This window comes from Theropithecus gelada, chromosome 7b, assembly GCF_003255815.1.
Source record: "Theropithecus gelada isolate Dixy chromosome 7b, Tgel_1.0, whole genome shotgun sequence".
Classification (NCBI taxonomy): domain Eukaryota; kingdom Metazoa; phylum Chordata; class Mammalia; order Primates; family Cercopithecidae; genus Theropithecus; species Theropithecus gelada.
In genome coordinates, this window is record NC_037675.1 from 26,375,395 (window position 1) to 26,395,512 (window position 20,118).

General features: G+C 39.4%; 1 protein-coding gene across 4 annotated transcripts in view; it reads right to left on the reverse strand.

The window, feature by feature from the left end:
- Positions 1 to 20,118, reverse strand: part of STXBP6 (syntaxin binding protein 6) — a 253,094-nt gene that overhangs the window by 211,214 nt on the left and 21,762 nt on the right. For 2 of the 4 annotated variants that reach the window (XM_025391916.1, XM_025391918.1), the window contains exon 2: positions 1,045 to 1,160. The exons of the other annotated variants lie outside the window; for them this stretch is intronic. The gene's annotated coding sequence lies outside the window, so the exon portion shown is untranslated. The remainder of the gene's footprint in view (positions 1 to 1,044; positions 1,161 to 20,118) is intronic. 4 annotated transcript variants of the gene reach the window in all.

Below are 20,118 nucleotides of genomic sequence, written 5' to 3' on the forward strand. Positions count from 1 at the left end.
ATGTTAGGTTGCACAGTATCATGTAGCATAATCAAATGCACAGAAAATCTCCTCCCTCAGTGAACCAGAAACCCAACAAGCCCAGCCCGACAAACTGAGGAGCACGCCATCGCCACAATGTCACCTAGTCTTTGAGAACTTACTCCAACTTGGTGCTGACCCTGCTGACACTAAGAGATTCAGGTTTTCTAGTCCCGCTGGTTTCTGTTCCGGGGCATCAAAGCACCTACATGTAGCCTCTTCATGCAAAACAACATCACATACACACAAACTGCATTTAGAATCAAGCCAAATACCACAAACATTATATGCTACCAAATTTTCAGCAATGTGACTGCCACTGTATGAACTACAAATCGTTCGAAGCCATTATTTACTTTTTCTAGAGTGAGTGGCACTCTCCAGGGAGAAAAGCTAACAGGCTACCCCCAATCTCCTCATCAGCCTTACTTCAGTTGTTTTTTCACTAAAACACCTAAAGATACCAAACACAACTGCTACTAACAGTGGCTCACTGAGATCCTGAGCAAAGGAAGAGAGGTTTTCAGAGCTTCAAAAGCACTCTTGGAGATTCGGACACACCCTCATTCCTCTTTGGGAATCACTGATATGAGAGATTCCAGCTCAACACGCATTCCTGGAATTCTGAGTTCTCACCATAGAATCTTTAGCCAAGGCAGTCCTCAGGAAGAGCTGTTAAGTTATGGCACACTTTACGATGGTGACGCTCACTTTAGATTTGAAAACAGATTTATGGACTAGCCCAAAGTAGCCTGTAATCAGACTCAGAGGAAGAACATGTTTCCACTTTAATAAAACTTCTTCTCCGGTAAACCTATTCAGGCAATTAAAATGTGTTCCAATTTCTACTTCCCAAGCCTTTATATTCTTTGCTCTTAGGAAGAGAATTCAATAAACAAAACCTGAATTTTAAACCTGAATTCTAATTGCCTGAGGCTATTTTATACTTAAATAAATAAATAAGTGGCATAAACTAACCAATGTTTTGTATTTAAAATATGTTTTTATAAGGTATTTACCTACCTTTAACGCAGCCTTTTAGTTGGGACTGCACTTTACGGAAAACTCCACACACAAAGCACCTTTCCTCCTAGTACTTCAAGGTCCTTATGAAGGAGCAGAACTTTCTAAACAGGAAACTAAAGCACACAAAGGCAGAGCCTTAGTGACACTAGAACCCCAAATTCCTGGCATTCCCCAGCCTTAAGTTCCAGGCTCCTATCATTAATCATCACGTACTACATGCTTTGCATGTGGAGACGGGTCTGTTTGATGATTTTTTTTTTCCTTTCTTTTAGGGGGAAGGATTTGGTAAAAGTGATAAACATGAAAGAAAATAAAATTTTGACAAGACCAATGGTGGTGGTGTGGAGTTTCAAAGCCCACCCTATGAAAGAACCACCTTTCTACTTTACATTCTGACTTTATTCTAAAACTACCTTCAACAAAGTCAATGAGATGACTTGCTAGAAAAGCCCATGAAAATGACAGTCCAAATATAGAAATCTAAATGCAACAAATCAGATATTGAGATATTGAGATATTAAATCAGATATTGAGACCTTTCCACAATGGTAGATTTAATGTTGAGAAAAATAACAAGCAAGGCTACAGTTCAAACTGAATTTGTCTGTAACTACAAAAAGTAGTTTAGTATTCAAGATCTACTTTCCAACAAAGACATTTATATTCCATTAAGAACCCTGCAACCTTTGACATAGTCTTTGCTTCACTCCCCACCAGAACCACAAAGTAATTATGACGCACCTGAATAGGGACACAGGCTCTGATCCAAGCTTCCTACAAGATGACACTTTTCCAGATGGCACCTGAGGCTGTCAGGTACCGTCAGGTATTTCCTATGTTGGAAAAATACTCAAGGATATTACGTAAGACTGCTCCTCTCCTGTATATGCACTAACTTCAGAAAGCCACTGATAACTGTTCAGGAAACACACTTCCTTTTCTTACGATAGAAACTCTTCTATACCTGGGAAATAAGAGCTAATGTTGTTCATTAGCCAAGAGAAGCTAAAGTTATTGAGAATTGTGACAAAATGGCACGTTACTGGGTTCAGCCCAAGAGAATGAGACAAAATTATGCTTTCCCTGAGCCCCAGAGACTACAAAATCCAGTTATATTTTAAGTAGCCATGTTTTAGAGATTTATATACCGTTCAGTGATAAAAATAAATGAGAGTCCCAGGCTTAAGGCACCATTATTCAGTTTTTAAAATTGCAGAATGTTTTCTTGCAGGATTTGGTTCAGCCAACTACAGGATGAAAAAAAAGTATGTCTAAGCTACACAGGTGAGCGATAGATTGGATCCTGGATTCAGAAATTAGTGGAAATATATGAGCCATTAATGAATTCCACAGGCAATGCAGGCTCTTCTCCGGATGACTGAGATCTTCAAAAGTCAATACTCTAAGAAACTATTACTACATTTTGAATTTCCTACTGTGACCAGAAAAACAACATATTCAGAGTACTAGTTGTTTTTTGTTTTGTTTTGTGAGACAGGATCTCGTTCTGTCACCCAGGCTGCAGTACAATGGAAAAAGAGCAGCTCACTGCAGTCTCAGATTTGACTAGAGTCAAATTCTAGTTTTGCCACTTATTAGCTGTGAGACTTGAATCTGATCACTCAGGCATACACAAAAATTGAGTTTAAAAAAAATGGAACTAATTTAGAAGGCCACAAGTGATTATATGTATATAGCACGAAACATAAAAGATGAGCCTAGAATAGTAGTTCTCAAGTTTGTTGGTCTTAGGATGCCTTTACACTCTTAGAAATTATTCAAGACTTCAAAGAACTTACCTTAAAAAATTCTATGAAACATGAGAACATGCATGCACACAGCCGGGCACGGTGGCTCACATCTGTAATCCTAGCACTTTGGAAGGCCGAGGCGGGCGGATCACTTGAGGCCAGGAGTTTGAGACCAGCCTGGCCAATATGATAAAGCCCCAACTCTCCTAGTGCCAGAAGTCCCAGCTATTTGGGAGTCTGAGGCAGGGGAATCACAATCGCTTGAACCCAGGAGGTGGAAGCTGCAATGAGCTGAGATTGCACCACTACACTTCAGCCTGGGCAACAAAGCAAGGCTCTTTCTCAAAAAAAAAAAAAAAAAAAAAAAAAAAAACCCAGCATACATTCCAATAGCCAATATATGGTTTCTAGAAAACTTCACTTTATACATGTAAGAGAATAAGAATAAAACAGGTAAATTATGTCTTATTATTATGAAAATTGTTTTGACCTCACAGACTCACTAATAGGGTCTTGGGAACCCCTAGGCATCCCCAGACTATACTTTGAGAACCATTGGCCTAACATACAAAAAGCAGGGAAGCTGTCAAAGACTATTAAGGTTATAAACGAAAAGGATTCAGGAGACCACACAAAGGGATTCCCATTGGCCAAAGATGAGACAATTTTAGTTTCAATAAGAATAAATGAAATGGCCTGGAAGGTGGCTTATGCCTGTAATCCCAGCACTGTGGGAGGCTGAGGTGGGAGGATTGCTTGAACCCAGTAGTATGAGGCTGCAGTGAGCTACGATAGTTCCACGGCACTCCAGCCTGCATGACAGAACAAGACCCCACCTCTTAACAACAACAACAACAACAACAACAAAAGAATAAATGTAATTGTTTGAAACATCAAATATTTTAAAATTAATGAATTCTTAATAAGCCACCAATTTCTCTTTCTCTCTTTCCCCTGCTCCCCAAATTGGTTATCTTTGGATGCTAGGGAGCCAAATATTTTGAGAACTGGTAGATAAATGGAAAGAATCGAGCATTTTTCTTGCCTTTTCTATACAACTGTACCTCAGGATAGCCAAACAGATTATTGGATTGGCTAGATTATTCTTTATAAAAGTAGTCTAGCTAATAAATGGAGAAATGATGGACATGAAATAACATTTTTAAACCCCTAATGAATTGACGGATTTAGGCAGCACCAATCAGCACTGGCTATCAACATCTCTCTTTCACACACACACCGTAAAGGTAAGAGTCTTCTCATGGGAATACTTAACACTACTCATGTGGTACTTTTGACAAAAAATTGAAACAGAATTCAATCTAGCCTCTAAATGTAACTACCAGTTCACAAGAAATACAGAGGCTAGAGGAATATGTTAAACAGAGGAACATTTAACATTTAACTTCATGGGATGGAATCAGCAAAATCCAGCCAGTGGGAAAATTTACAGAATAAATGATCCTGTTTGACCAAAAACAAAACAAAACAAAAAAACAGATCACAAGGAAAAGACAGTGAAGGGTAAATCTACAGATTAAAAGGGACTGAAGAGGCATGTCAACCAACTGCAATGTGTGGACCTTATGAGGATACTGTTACAAACTAATGAGAAAAACCCAAACAAATGTGAACACTGACTAAATAGCCCATATTTGATTATGTTAGAGATTTTTTTAGTGTAATAATGGTATTATAGTACTAAAAGAAAAAAGAGTCCTTATCTTTTAAAGATGTGTATCCAAATATTTACTAATAAAATAATAGGATGTCAGGGATTTGTTTCAAAATAATCCCTGGTAGAGAGAAGAGGCTGAGATCTAGATGAAACAAGATTGGCCATAAGTTAATCATTGTTGAAGCTGAGAGAGAGGCACATAGGGTCTGCTATTATATTCTCTTGTACTCCTGTGTATGTTTGAAATTTTCTGTACCAAAAAAGTCAAAAATATGGCTGGGCGTGGTGGCTCACGCCTGTAATCCCAGCACTTTGGGAGCCTGAGGCAGATGGATCACTTGAGGCCAGGAGTTCAAAACCATTCGGGCCAACATGGTAAAACCCCTTCTTTACTAAAAACATAAAAATCAGCTGGACTCAGGAGGCTGAGGCAGGAGAATCACTTGAACCTGGGAGGCACAGGTTGCAGTGAGCCAAGATTGCACCGCTGCATTCCAGCTTGGGTGACAGAGGGAGACCCTGTATCTAAACAAATAGATAAAATTAAAATTAGAAGCAGCCATGAAAATGTCTACTTGTCTTCTCCAGCTATACTGTGAGATGCTGAGAGGCAGGCCCTGCACATTCAGCTACCGTGCAAGGCACACAGTCCGTGTCAACAGAGCACTTGATAAACAAGGCTATCAGCCAAAGATCTGCAAAGTTGAACTGTGACAGGGTATGTTCCGCAAAGAAGTTCTGAGTCAGCTGTCTCTGAACCACAGACATCTCTCCAATGAAGCAGAGAACAAAACTGTATTTATAGTATGATAACCAAGAAAGACAAACAAAAACTCGACACTGAAAACTGTGTAAAAAGCTTTTCACATAAAAAGAAAATAAATGAAAACAGTACTTTTTTTTTCTTTGGATATAGGGACTATGGGTATTTGATTTTCTTTGCTTCTATTTCTCTGAATCTCCCAAATTTTCTGTAATTACCATATCATTTTAAATGTTGGCGAATACCCTAACTTTTCTACTTTTAAATCACTTATGTCAAAGTTCTATTGATGGCTGCTTTTGCATAATAATGATATTTCATTTGTTATATTTCTATGATCCTTTTATGACTTGGATAAAGGAAGAATATTATAATGAAGAAAATACTGAAAACTATCACGGAGGGATTTTTAAATTGAATTATAAAAGCAGTATGAGAACACCCTTATTTATATTGGGGAAGAGAAAGATAACCATTATCTTTTTCTCTACAAAATAAAAGAGAACTACTTTTAAAAAAATCACATTTGAATAATCTGAATCAAGGGGATTTCTCTGGTTCTTCTAAAACCTCAGTTTCAGTGCAGGAAGCTGGAGACAGAGATATCTGGGACCTAATGAAGGGGCCTCTTGTGCACTCCTCTATACCCCCTGTTCCAGGGTATGTACCCTGCCCTCCCATCCTACCCCCTCCACCCCTTCCATCAGCCCCAGGGAGGCGGAAGATAAAGGAGTTTAATTTAATGTCGAGATTCCACACCTGGCAAGACAATAATCACCAAGGGAAAGTTCATCCCATAAACAGAAATGGATTTACTATTTTTTAGAAAAAAATAATTCCTTTTCGATAAAGATTCTTAAAGAACCAGGCAATAGTTAGAATCCCGGAACAAGTTTCAATTATTCCACTTAGAAAATAACTGAAAGAATATGTGCACCAATGACTATTAATAATTGAACATGAAAAAAGAAAAATGTTAGAAATTTGGTATGGATAATTGTTATGTTTTCCACATGGGTCTAATTAAACTTGATTTAGACTGCATAGTGCCTTTTTTTGTAACCCTGTTATTAAATAAACAAGCGACAACAAGAAAACAAAAAAGCTCGAACTGCTACTTCGCCTGTGCTTTACATATATTCTGGGAGGCTGAACTCAAAGTGAGGAAAAAAGTCAAAATAACTCAATATATGGCAGCGTCAACTTGTAGCTAAGAGTATGAACTTTGAACCAGATTGCCAAGGTTAAAACTGTTGATCTGCCATTCATTAGCTGTGTGACCTTGGAGACACTGTGGAGCCTCTCTTGCATCATGGGTTCCTCAACTAAAAAATAAAGTGATGAGTGGAAGTGTCAGAGGGCTGTTGTAATAGCTAAGATGAGAAACGAAAAATGCTTAGGTGAGTGCCTAACAACATGCCTGCTCAGTAAATGCTACCTACTATTCTTATTATAACCTATTATACTTTTTTTCTACTTTCCCCTTTTATTCTTCTTTTTCACCCAAGGAAAAAAAAAGATTTTACAAACTTCTATTTGTTTAGCCTCATCAGTAAATACTGTTATCTATTTTAAAGCTTGACTCTCCTATTTTCCCCAGGGTAGAAATTTTTTCTTTAAAAAAATAAAAATAAAAATAAAATGGAGTTAGCTTCCTCTTTACTTTGTGCTAATCAGAAATGGTACCAGATTCCTAATTCCTTGAAACTAGAAAGAATCACAGTTACTGAGGTCCTAGGCAATCCTCAGAGAGTGACTATTTCCTGGCCTTGCCCACTCAAATCCTTTGTATTGGGGATCTATTTTCCAGTTTTACTAAATCCCTCATAGCTCTTTTCAAGTGTAAAGGAATCCTGAAAATCCATGCCAAAAAGATCATAAGAAATTCACATTCTAGAGAAAGGAATCCAAGTCTTAAAATGCCTACATGTCATATACAACTTTTACGCAAAAGAAAATGCTTGATGTGTTTTTAGTATCAGGGAGACTCCTGGTTTGTGAACTTACTAAACAGGACATGAAAAGGATTGCTGGCATCAATCATAAAATTGAGCTAGGAAAGCATACAACTTAAAAAAAAATAAACAAACAATATATTCCAGGCTACAAGGAAGCATGTAGCAAAGGAGATATGACATGGCTTCACACAATACTTCGGGCTCTAATTACATGGGTATTTGGTATGAGAACTAAAAGGAAAATTATAAGGCCTGCATTGAAGAAAAGAAGTGGCGGATAGAGGAAATAAATAGAAAAAACTTACGTAAGTGCTGTCCAGCTGTATAGTACATGGTGCTGAGTATGCAGGTAAACGCTTATTAGAAATTAATACAAATAGTCCAGTAATGGGATAATCAGTAGCCTAGTCAAGTAGATGTCAGGTATAAAGTAGTATCTCTAATTTTACATATTTGCACTTAAGCACAAGGGCATGTGATGACACAATTTTTTATTCACCAAAATTCTTGGAAAATAAACAGAATTTATTTGTGCTAGTTGGTAGAGTATAAAAGTAAGGACTTCTCACTCCTCTGTGGCTGCCCCTATGTGGGTAGAACTTTGATTAATGTTTAAGGGAGAAAGAATATGAAATAGGGATGGAATTGGCAGAGCTGGTGAAAGACCACCCATGTCAAACTGTGACTCTTCAAGTGTTCACTAAAGCCTATCTGGTGGGACTAGATTCCCTATGGAAACTGGTATGAGAGAAATGCTGCATTCAGAATCTGCATGACAGATGCAGAAACACCTTTCTAGGAAGCAGAAGCTCAGAGGCAGAGGAAGTATAAGTCACTAGAAGGCTTTGGGTTGATCCAAAGGGCAGGGAATACCAGTTAATACTTGGTTACCAAGATAAAAGCTTGACAGTATAAGGTAAGGATACAATGTATTCAAAGATCAGAGACTCCAGGGGAACCTACAAGTTGTGATCATTTGATTAAGGGTGGCCTTGGGCCACAATACATCCCAGTGACTTACTTGGCTCTAAGTAATCCCTGGGGAACATTAAAGAGCAGGAGTACTTTCAAAAGAGTTTGCTTCCAACTCTCAGAATAAACATGGGAGGAAGATAGCATCTGGAGCCCTGAGGACTTACTGGACCTGGTTGTTTCCCCAGGCCTTGGTTCACAGTGGGCAAGGTAGCATAGTGGTTGGGAGCTCCAACTATAAGGCTAAACTGCCTCACGGTTGAGTGTGAATCTCTGCTTGCCATCCAGTAGTTCTTCTGTTTGCTCAGGCATCTATCCTGAATTTTCTCTTTCCAAATGCTCTTGGTTATGGATTACCCATAGGTCTTCTCCTCAAGTAAGCAATCACAAGACTTCTCTATAACACACAATACATACACTGCCCCTGCCCCTGCCCCTGCCTGCTCAGCACATCCAGAAAACACATTCTTAACCTGATCTTTGTATGTCTTCCTTTCTGTTCTATCACCATTGCGTTGTACTGCTTCTTTAACCTTCCGATTCTTCCTCCAGTGTGCACAAATAGGATTTCCAGAGATTCTTAATACATTTGCAATGCCAGCCATTGCCCATGGCTTCTGACTTGCCTGCAACTAACTCCTAACACAGCTAAATACTGAGCATGGGTGCCTACCCCAGGCCTAGGTAGTAATGCACTAGACTCCCCTAGTTCCCACAGAGTAATCTTTAATAATGGAAAACTAGAATTATCCCTAAGACCCTAAACCCTCCCGGTTTTACAAAGTACCAACCCAGAATTTACTAAAAATACAAGAGGTAGAGAAAACCATCTGAGAGGGGTAATGTAATAAAATATCAGGGGGGCCAAACCCTATATTCTATGCTATTCTTTGGCATTACCGCCCAGGGTTAGGACACTCTGCTGACACTCTATCTCTTCCTCCCTGTCCTTCCACACTCCTTCCTCAAGGGTGATTTTCAGAGTCATGAACCAGGGAAAGCCTGGTTCAGGAACCCAGAGAGCTGTGTCCTGGTCCCAATCTGCCAATATACACAATATGGCCTAGGACAGTCACCAAATCTCTCTAGACCACTGCTTCCTTCTATGTCACACTGTAGATGCTGAAATCTGTTTCTAGCCTTGACCTGCCCATGTGATTAGTTCTTAATTTATAAAATTCTTCATTGTAGGATCTTTCTGATCAACCACCCAGGCCCAATAAGAATAGCTACCACCAGTTAAGAACCCACCATGTGCCAGGCATTATTCTTGGCAGTTTACAATCTCAACTGACACTTACTAGAGGATCTTAAGGAGGCTAGGGCTCCTTGGCTGCAATTTAACTCAATTCCTTTCTGCTCTGCTGAGCCCAAGAAGCAATGCTAGGTGGGCTTCTACCTCGTCTTCCACATTTACAGGCTTTATTATGCCTAGTGAAGATGTACACAAAAGCATGGGAGAAGAAGAAGCCACAAGAAGGCTTATGTCCAGAATGAACTAATCATTTGTCCATAGAAACATGCTGAGAACAAAGCAGGGAATTCAGTTATAATGCTTATCAGAAACTCTCTGTTCTTCCTAGAGACAACCGAAGCACTCCTTAAAGGCCTGAAGCCCAAGATAGGAGAACCCGTCTCAGGACTCTAGAATATCCCGGGGTCTAAAGGAACTTGTGGATTGTTAAGCCTTGAGTTGTACAGAGAAGTGATTCTTTCCTTGGGAATAGTTTGAGAAAAAAATCCAAGATTTTTCACAACCTTAAGAATCTATCAAAGAGCTAACTTAGTAAATTACATAGACAAACGATAAATGCAAAAGAGTCAAAAAAAAAAAAAAAAAAGGACAATCTGTATCATGTTGGACTTATGCATTCCTCCTTTTGCCTTTACTTTTCCCTATCCTAACATAAGGAGATAGATTTAAAGAAAACATAGTGAATTGCCTGGTTGGCAGCATAGCTGCTGTAAGCTATAAGACATTTCATTCCACAGCAGATATCTTGAGTGCTGAGGGACTGCTGCCATCTTTGCTTATCATCCTCAGCCTGAAACCTGGACACTATTGCCCCATGCCTTGTTATTTACCTAATCTTTCCAGAATCAGTAACAAATAGAGCTGTATCTAAAGACTCCATGCCAAAATTCTTTTTCAGATTATAGATTTCTGCATATTGATTAGGCAGTATGCATTTTTATCACAACCTTCAGAAGTTTTGAGATGATCAGATTTAGTATCTTATTATAAAATACAAGTTTTGTTTTTGTTTGTTTTGTTTTGTTTTTTTCCCTCTCAGTGAGTCTTTTAAACTCCTTTCCCTCTCAAGTATAAAAAATGCTGGTTCTGTCCAATGCCTTGCCATTCACAGAAGTAATTTTTGAGCTCTAAGATTACTGTATATAAACTACAGACTGGTGGGCCTGCTTGGTTTCCGTTACTGCCAAAGCCTGATATACATGACAACAGATGTCTCTAACATAGCTTCCTACTTACTCTCCAAAGCTCATCACAGTGAGAGCCACAAGGGATTCAGTTAAACTTGGCCTGTTCTTGAAGGTTTGATTGCACTGTCGGTCACCTTCAGAGGCAATATAACCATGTGAGGCAAAAAGGAGAACCAAATTATCCCAGCAACTAAAAACTGTAGGAACTCAAGAGTTTTAAATGACTTACATTTTCTGTAGTAACAAAGTGATTAAAGATACATTTTTTTTTCTGATAAAATATCACTCCCAGTATATATTTTGAAAACAGAGAGGTGAATCCAAAACCATTTACATATACTCCTCCAGCTGAATTTCCAATGAAACAGAAGGTAAGGAGGTTTAGAGGAAAAAGAAAATCTGTTGTTAATAAATAGCCAATCCAATTACATCATGTGAAACCTGACCAAATTCTTCCTCTCATCCCCTAATCCTGCAATCAGCATGGGCAACCTCAATACCCAAGCCTATCGAAACTCTGGTTTCTGTTTTCTGAAATGTCTCTGAATGTCCTCACATTCAATGACATTCTCTTCCACTCCACCTGAGACACCTACCACCCATCAAATGGTCTACCCTTTGACTACAATATCCTCAGCTTCAGCTTTCTTATTAAAATCCCCTTCACTCTGATCAACCATTTGGGCCTCATCAGAAGTGTCACTGCACATCCCTTCTTACTCAGCTTCCTTTCTAATGGTCATGGTTTTGATAACATGCTTTCTATAGCACTGTTGCAAAATGCCCTAACTTGCCTTGCTCAACCTCCCTGTGTCTTTCCCCTTCCGCCCAACCGCAGTCTTAGATGATGCCTACTGTATCTCTGTCTGTCTACAGCTGTGCACCTGGCCACTGGAGAAAGCTATATGCAGGCAGATTCATGAGTACCAACTGCAAATGCATTCTCAGCCAGGCTGGGCAACCCTACCACATTTCTCTTACCGAATCATTCTCACCATTCTCTCACTCTCCTCAATGACTAGTTCACTCTTAAACCTCCACCCAACACCTTCTGACATCCACACCACCATCACCCCCATTCCCAGGTGGAGGCCATCTCATCCAGCAACTTCCCGCCATCAGACTAATTTACAACTGTAGCAGCCTTCCGCTTCTTCCCTCTTGTTGCATCTTGTTCTCTCCTCTCATCTTAGGCCAACCACTCCATTTGGGCTTCAGATTCCACTCCATCCTACCTTCTCAGGCTCATATGATCAATTATTCCTTTCCTCTCCTGTTTATACAATCAATTTCTCCCTTTCAACTAGATCCTTCCCATCAGCACTTCAACATACTCAAGTCCTGCCTTTAAAGCACTCAAACTCAACCTCACATGACTCTAGCTACTTATCAGTTTCCCTTTAGAGGAAAAATAGAAGAATAGGGTATCTTCATTTATTTCACCTCCTATTCATTTTTCAACCCATTGCAATCTGGCTTGGTCATATCACTCACTGTAACAGCTCCAGTTCAAGTCAATGACCACTTTGTTGCCAAATTCAAACCAGTTGACATCTTGATGGTGTTGGCAACGTTGACCAATTTCTCCCTGAAAACTCCTTACCTTGGCCTCCATGACCAATGCTTTCCTTCTACTGCCATAGCTCCCTTCTCATTATAGACCTGTCCTCTTCTACCTATTCTTTAGGGTTCAAGCTTCTCAAAGCTTGAACCTAGGCCCCCTTTCTCTTTTCATTCTATACAAGGGGTCAAAAGCCCTGCTACCCATAGGGGAAAGAAACTAATACAATTAAGTGAAGCAAAATCAACTTTCATTTCCCTCTCAATGCTATTATGCAATTTAAAACACAGTAGAATGAGCAAGATAACTGGCAACAGATCCTAGGCATCAAGGGAAGATGACAATAGGGAGTGGAAAAGGCTATAATAAAGTGGAAAGCCAATGCTCCAACTAGAACAAGTTACTCAGCTCAAGACAAAAATCCTGATTTCTATGTGAAAACTCACAATTTTAAAAGTCTTGGCAACCATGTCAATTAAAATTCTTTCTGGTACAAGTAAAAGAAATCTTGTTTCAAAATGGGTTACACTAAAAAGAGAATGTACTGGCTCATTTAACTGAAAAACCTAGAAGTACATAATGACTCAGGTTAATCAATATGATGAGGGCCAGTCTCTCCATCTGAATTCCACTTCTTTGTTGTCTTCACTCTCAGATAAGCTCTACCCTAGGGTAGCAAGGCAGTTCCTAGACCTCCAGCCCACATTCTGCCAAGTTTAAGCAGAAAACAAGAAAATCTCTCTTCCTAGAGTTCCTCCACAGGCTCGAAATTCCCTGTAATTGGGTCAACTTGAATCACAAGTCCATTCTTGAACCAACCATTTGACTAGGTGAGTTGGCGAATGATTGGCTCGCCCCTGGGTCACATACTTCATTTGGGGTCAGAGGTAGAACTTGATCTAAAACACAAAGTCTGAGATTGGAGGATAGGTAATTTCTCAAACGGAAATTAAGGTGCTGCTACCAAAAAAGAAAATAGATTTTGGGCAGCCAAAAAAACATAAACATATGCTATAGCAACTCATTCAAATATTTTAAAAACATTACACAGGCCAAATAAAACAGGTTTGCTGGCTGATGGTTTCTTGTCAACCTTTAGTTCCAATCCTCCTTTCTCTACTTGTTTCCTAGGTGATCTCATCCAAGACTGAGTCTTCACCTACCATCTCTATACTGAAAATGCCACATTTTTATCTGACTCACAAATTCAACTGCCTACTCAACATCACCACTTGGATGCCTCAAACTCATCTCCAATTCAATTTGTCCAAAATGAAATTCATGATGTTCCTACACCTCACCCCTCTCCTACCCAAAGCTGGCCTTCCTCAGAGCTCTTATTGCAAGGGAAGATGGCGTAAGGGGATACTTATTACTTTAGCATTAGCAGCCATAAAACATGGTCCTAACCTGAATGTTGGTACTACAAGTCTCCAAAAAGCATTTTAAAATCTTCAACAACACTGAACACTTTTAACAGAATTCCAAGGATGCAAATGACTACCTTACTTATAAACAAGTGGGGATCATTAAGATATGCTCTTCTACTGTCTTTAATTATTAACTATGGTTTGAACTTGGTAGAATTTTATCCTATTAGGTGTAATGTCAAATGGGAGTACACTTTACTATAAATGTATCACAAGTCCACAGAAAGTTTTTTGGAATAGGATAAACATGACTGAGGTATTGTTTGAAAAAAAAAAAAAAAGCCCGTCAGAAAGTCAACAGTATGACTATTGAAATTTTGTTTTCAAATATTTTTTACAAATTTGATATATTGATTCATCTAAATTTGCAGTTGCCATTTTCCATCTCTTCCCAATTTATTTTTAAAATAACAAAAGGGGGAAAGGCTGTCAAGGGACATCCAAAGGTGCTTTTGTGGCTGGGCGGTGGCTCATGCCTGCAATCCCAACAGTATGGGAGGCTAAGGTGAGAGGATTACTTGAGGTCAGGAGTTTGAGACTAGCCTGGGCAACACAGTGAGACCCCGTTTCTTAAAAGAAAAAGAAATTAAAAAATAAGCCAGGTATGGTGGCTACTCAGGAGGCTGAGGCGGGACAATCACTTGAGCCAAGGAGTTGGAGGTAACCTATGATAACATCACTGCATTCCAGACTGGGCAATGGAAGAAGGCTGGAATGCAGTGGAATGCAATAAAAAACAAAAAACAAAGGTGCTTTTGCTTATCTGCTTCTTAGTACAGCCATAGTCTTTTAGCAAAATATTATCTGATTTGATCCTGAAAATAACCTGGGAAGTTGATAGGGCACATATCTCGCAATATAAGAAATCACTGATTATAAGATGCACGATTATTTTATGTACCACTATACTAGGAGGAAAAAACACCACAAAACCATAACACACAATGTACTATAAAACACATCTTGGCCGGGCGTGGTGGCTCACGCCTGTAATCCCAGCACTTTGGGAGGCCCAGGCGGGCGGATCACAAGGTCAGGAGATCGAGACCATCCTGGCTAACACGGTGAAACCCCGTCTCTACCAAAAATACAAAAAATTAGCCAGGCATGGTGGCGGGCGCCTGTAGTCCCAGCTCCTCAGGATGCTGAGGCAGAATTGCTTGAACCTGGGAGGTGGAGGTTGCAATGAGCTGAGATTGCACCACTGCACTCCAGCCTGGGTGACAGAGGGAAACTCCGACTCCAAAAAAAAAAACAAAAAATTGTTTTCAGATTATGTTATGTTTAACATATTCTTATGTTTAACATATTTCATATGTTAAAATGTGAAATAAATAAAAATGTCTTAGAATCTGTGAAAAACTATCAGAAGCCTCACATCACAGATAAGGAACCAGAAGTTCAGAGGTTATCCAAAGTTGAAAGTGGTAAGTTCAAGAATGAACTTGATCCTGTGGGATCAGTTTCCTAATTTGTTTTTCCACCAGTCCAGCTCCTGGGACTGAGTGGTCTCTAGAGTTCCTTCTGGGGCCCCAAAAACTTTTCTGATACAAAGTTAGTAAAGGACAATCATCAACAAATCATTTCAATAAATGCTTTTAAATTGACATGGATTCTAATACTGAGAATAACTTAGAACTTGACTTTTATTCAACTCCTAGACAGTCTAGCAATACTGCTAGCATAAATAGCAACAGATGCCAGGTGTGTTAAAAGAATAAAAAAAAAAAAAAAGATTACATCTTTAATCTCATTGCTAACTCAGTAGGGGGCAGGTTGGGACAAAAACTTACAGTTGACTATTAATTTTAATTGTGATTCACAAGATGACTTTCACTTACGAAGTGTTATTACTAGGCCTTTGGTCAGCTAAAACTTTCTTCTGTAATAAACAATGTCCATTTAATGATTTTTTTTTTTGTTTCTATGTTTCAAAAATACCCACATGGAAAGGTGCCATATATACCTCATTACTGCACAAACTAACGCAAAGTAAATGTGTAAGCCTAATAGTTCTAATCAGCCTGCGCAGAAGGCCTTTTGATTTCAACATCCAACATTCATTAAAAAGAAAATGTGTTGCAAAAAGCCAAGAAATTTTGGTGTATGGGATTTGAATAAGACAGATAGGCTTAACTCATGACAAGGCTTTTTTTTTTTTTTAATTTAAATCTAATTATTTTACATTTTGTATTCCCCACAACACTTAGAGCAGAGTTTTAAACAAAGAAGCTGGATAATAAGTGCACATGATGAGATATATATTAGGGAAAATGACATTTTCCTAAACGTTCCTTCTTCCTAGCCCTATGCTGGTTCTGGAGAAGAAAGTCTGGCAGATTCTTGGTGGTGTCTGCTCTAAGGCTGCCTTTGTGTCAAAGGCACATCAAACAGAATACTGGAAGTCCTCAGGGAGCTGACAGTCTAATCAATGGGCAAACATAGCAGATATGCAGGTCGCAGATTATCTTTAAGTGTTTTTAGTGACTGAGCAACATACTAAAATGTTTTAACATCATGTCCAAACAGTGTAAGATGTAGAATTAAGAGACCTGATACAGCCAGTGTTGCTAGATATGACCTGGGGCAAGTCAGTTCTCTGAGCCTGTTTCCTTACCCGTCGCCACCCCATCCCTCAGGGCTACTACAAAAGAAATGAAGGCAAAAGACAATCTTTTGCAAATCTGAAAGCACTAGGCACTGTTAAGTATCACGAGGGACACTCAAAAAAATGTCCTGTTTCTCAGAATACAGCAGTGACCTCCTCTCGGAGTCCCTTAAAATGAAGTCAGAGGATTCTTTCTAAAATCTAAATTCGGCCGGGCGCGGTGGCTCAAGCCTGTAATCCCAGCACTTTGGGAGGCCGAGATGGGCGGATCACGAGGTCAGGAGATCGAGACCATCCTGGCTAACAGGGTGAAACCCCGTCTCTATTAAGAAATACAAAAAACTAGCCGGGCGAGGTGGCGGGCGCCTGTAGTCCCAGCTACTCGGGAGGCTGAGGCCGGAGAATGGCGTGAACCCGGGAGGCGGAGCTTGCAGTGAGCTGAGATCCGGCCACTGCACTCCAGCCTGGGCGACAGAGTGAGACTCCGTCTCAAAAAAAAAAAAAAAAAAAAAAAATCTAAATTCAATCCTTCCATTTCCAGGCCTCAAGATTCCTTATTCCCAAAGGACAAACACTCAACTGTTTAACTTGGTAAATAAGGTCCTGCAAAAATTGGCTCCCCAACAGCCCTTTGCATAGCTTTACTCTTCAAAGACCACAGCAAATACACAGCTGCTCCCTGATCACATTGTCTTCCATAGTTCTTTGCCTTTACGTTGACTTTACATTGTTGGTGGAGTTCCTGGCTATGATTATCCTGCCAAAGTTAGGACTCCACCAACTGCTATTATAGCACCTTGCACATTATAATGGAGCACTGAACTTCTGTAGGACAAAGAGGATAAACGTCTTACTCTTATCAGTAGCCCCCATCCTTAGTATAAAGCCCAACCTACAGCAGCTCAGTAAATGTTCCCTGAGTGACAAGCAAGGGAGATACTTACTTGCATACCTCAAAAAGATGGTGCCAAAAAGAGAATCTCAAGGGAAGGCTATCAATTGAAAAAAAAGTTTAGAGACCCAAATAAAAATATTACAGGCCCACATCTCTTATCCAAATCCCCTAAAGCCAGGTGTGCTTTGGAATTCAGCATTCTTGACATTTTAGAAAGGTAATATGGTACGTATACCATATGGTCCAAGTAGGATCTAGGTCAGCACCCCATAATCAAACACAGTAATACTGCTGCAGCAAAACTTACAAATGATCCCACTAAATTAGATAAATGAAGAACATAAATAGACTCACATTTGTTCAAGTCCAATGGTACCACCAAATGAGTTAGAAAAGCTTTCAGAGCCTTTAAGATGTTGGAATTAGAGAGAGAATGGTGGCTCCATACCACCTTATTTGCACACATTGCTTTTTCACACCCCTTTTCTTGTTTGCTCAGAAATTCAGTATGGCAGAACTGACCTGTATTTAGGCAACAAATAAAAGTGGACACACACCCAAATAGCAGTAGCAGACAGGTAATAAAGTATTCTGAGAAAAAGGGATTCAGAGGCACATAAAAATAGACATCATTACTAGCAATTATTACAGCCTCTTACACCACTAAAAAAAAATGTTTTTTTCTAAATCTAGCATGGAACCACCAGGTGAGAAAAGCAGTGAATACACAGAGCAGGAAATGAATGAAAGACTGATTGCAAACATGCATACAGGGATACACACGTAAATATTGTTAGGAGCTAACTCCTATCACTGATTTCTAAATGGCTTCCCAGTTGCGGAGACAGAAATGTACACGTACAAACAATGGCATTCAGACACAAAAATCAAGCTGTTGCAGACCAATTTGACTTGCTTGATATCAAAATAGAACCTATAATGCACAGATATAAACATAGTTTGTTTAGTGTGCTTTATTGCACTTCACAGATATTTTATATTTTACAAATTGAAGGTTTGTGGCAGCCCAGCGTGGAGCAAGTCTATCAGCAGCATCTTTCCAACAGCATGTGCCCACTTAATGTCTCCGGGTCACATTTTGATAATTCTTGCAATATTAAAAATCTTTCATTATTATATGCTACAGTAATCTGTGATCAATGCTCTTATATGTTTCTATTGCACTTGTTTTGGAGTGCCGTAAACCATGCCCAAAAATGACAGTGAACTTAATCAATAAATGCATGTATTCTGGTTGCTCCCCACCATCAGCCCTGTCCCAGTCTCTTTACCCTCATCTGAACTCAATCAATAAATGTATGTATTCTGGCTGTTCCTCCCACTAGCCATGCCCCCGCCTTAGGCCTCCATATTCCCTAAGACACAACAGTATTGAAATTAGGCCAATTAATAATCCTACAATTGCCTCTAAGTTTTCAAATAAAGGAAGATTCTTATGTCTCTCACTTTCAATCAAAAGCTAGAAATGATTAAGCTTAGTGATGAAAGCACGTCGAAAGCCAGGATAGGCTGAAAGCTAGGCCTCTTGCCCCAAACACCCAAGTTGGAAATGCAAAAAACTTCTTGAAGGGAATTAAAAATACTGCTCCAGGGCATACATTAATAAGAAAGAAAAACATCCTTATTGCTGATACGAAGAAAATGTGGCCAGTCTGGATACAAGATCAAACCAGCCAACCAGCTACAGCATTCCCTTAAGCCAAAGCCTAATTCAGAGCAAAGCTCCAACTCTCTTCAATTCTATGAAGGCTGAAAGAGGTGATGAAGCTGCAGAAGAAAAAAAGCTGGAAGCTAGGAGAAGTTGGTTCATGAGGTTTAAGAAGCCATTTCTATCACATAAAAGTGCAAGGTGAAGTGGTAAGTGCTGATGTAGAAGCTGCAGCAAGTTATCCAGATGCTCTAGCTAAGATAACTGATTAAGATGGCTACACTAAACAACAGATTTTCAATGTAGATGAACAGCCCTATGTTGGAAAATGCCACTTAGGACGTCCATAGGTAGAGAGGAGAAGTCAAGGCCTTGCTTCAAACCTTCAAAGGTCAGGATGACTTTCTTGTTAGAGGCTAATGCTGCTGGTGACTTTAAGTTGAATCCAATGCTTATTTACCATTCTGAAAATCCTAGGGCCCTTAAGCATTATGCTAAATCTGTTCTGCATGTGCTCTACCAATGGAACAACAAAGCCTGGATGACAGCACATCTGTTCACAGCACGGCCTACTGAATATTTTAAGCTCATTGTTGAGACTGACTGCCCAGAAAAAATAAATAAATTCCTCTCAAAATATTACTGCTCATTGACAATGTACCTGGTCATCCAGGAGCTCTAATGGAGAGGTACCAAAAGATTAATGTTGTTTTCATGCTTAAACATCCATTCTTCAGCCCATGGATCAAGTGGTAATTTCTACTTTCAAGCCTGAAGATGTGTCTACGTTGTGCAATCTTATGATAAAACTTGAATGAATGAGGAGTTGTTTCTTATGGATGAGCAAAGAAAGTAGTTTCTTGAGGTGGTGAAGATGCTGTGGACATTGTTGAAATGACAACAAAGGACTTACAATATTATATAAACTGAGGTGATAAGGCAGCAGCAGCAGAGTTTGAGAGGACTGATTCCAATTTTGATAGAAGTTCTATAGTGGGTAAAATGCTAACAAATAGCATCACAAGCTGCAGGGAAATCTTGCATGGAAGGAAGAGTCAATCAGTGCAGCAAACTTCACTGCTATCTTATTTTAAGAAATTGCCACAGCTATCCCAACCTTCAGCAACCACCATTCTGACCAGTCAGCAGTCATCCACGTTGAGGCAAGACCCTTGACCAGCAAAAATATTACTATTTGCTGAAGGTTCAGATGATCATTGGCATTTTTTAGCAATATTTAATTCAGGTATGTATTTTTTCAGACATAATGCTACTGGACACTTAATAGACTTCAGTATAGTGTAAACATAATTTTTATAAGCACCAAGAAACAAAAAATTTGTG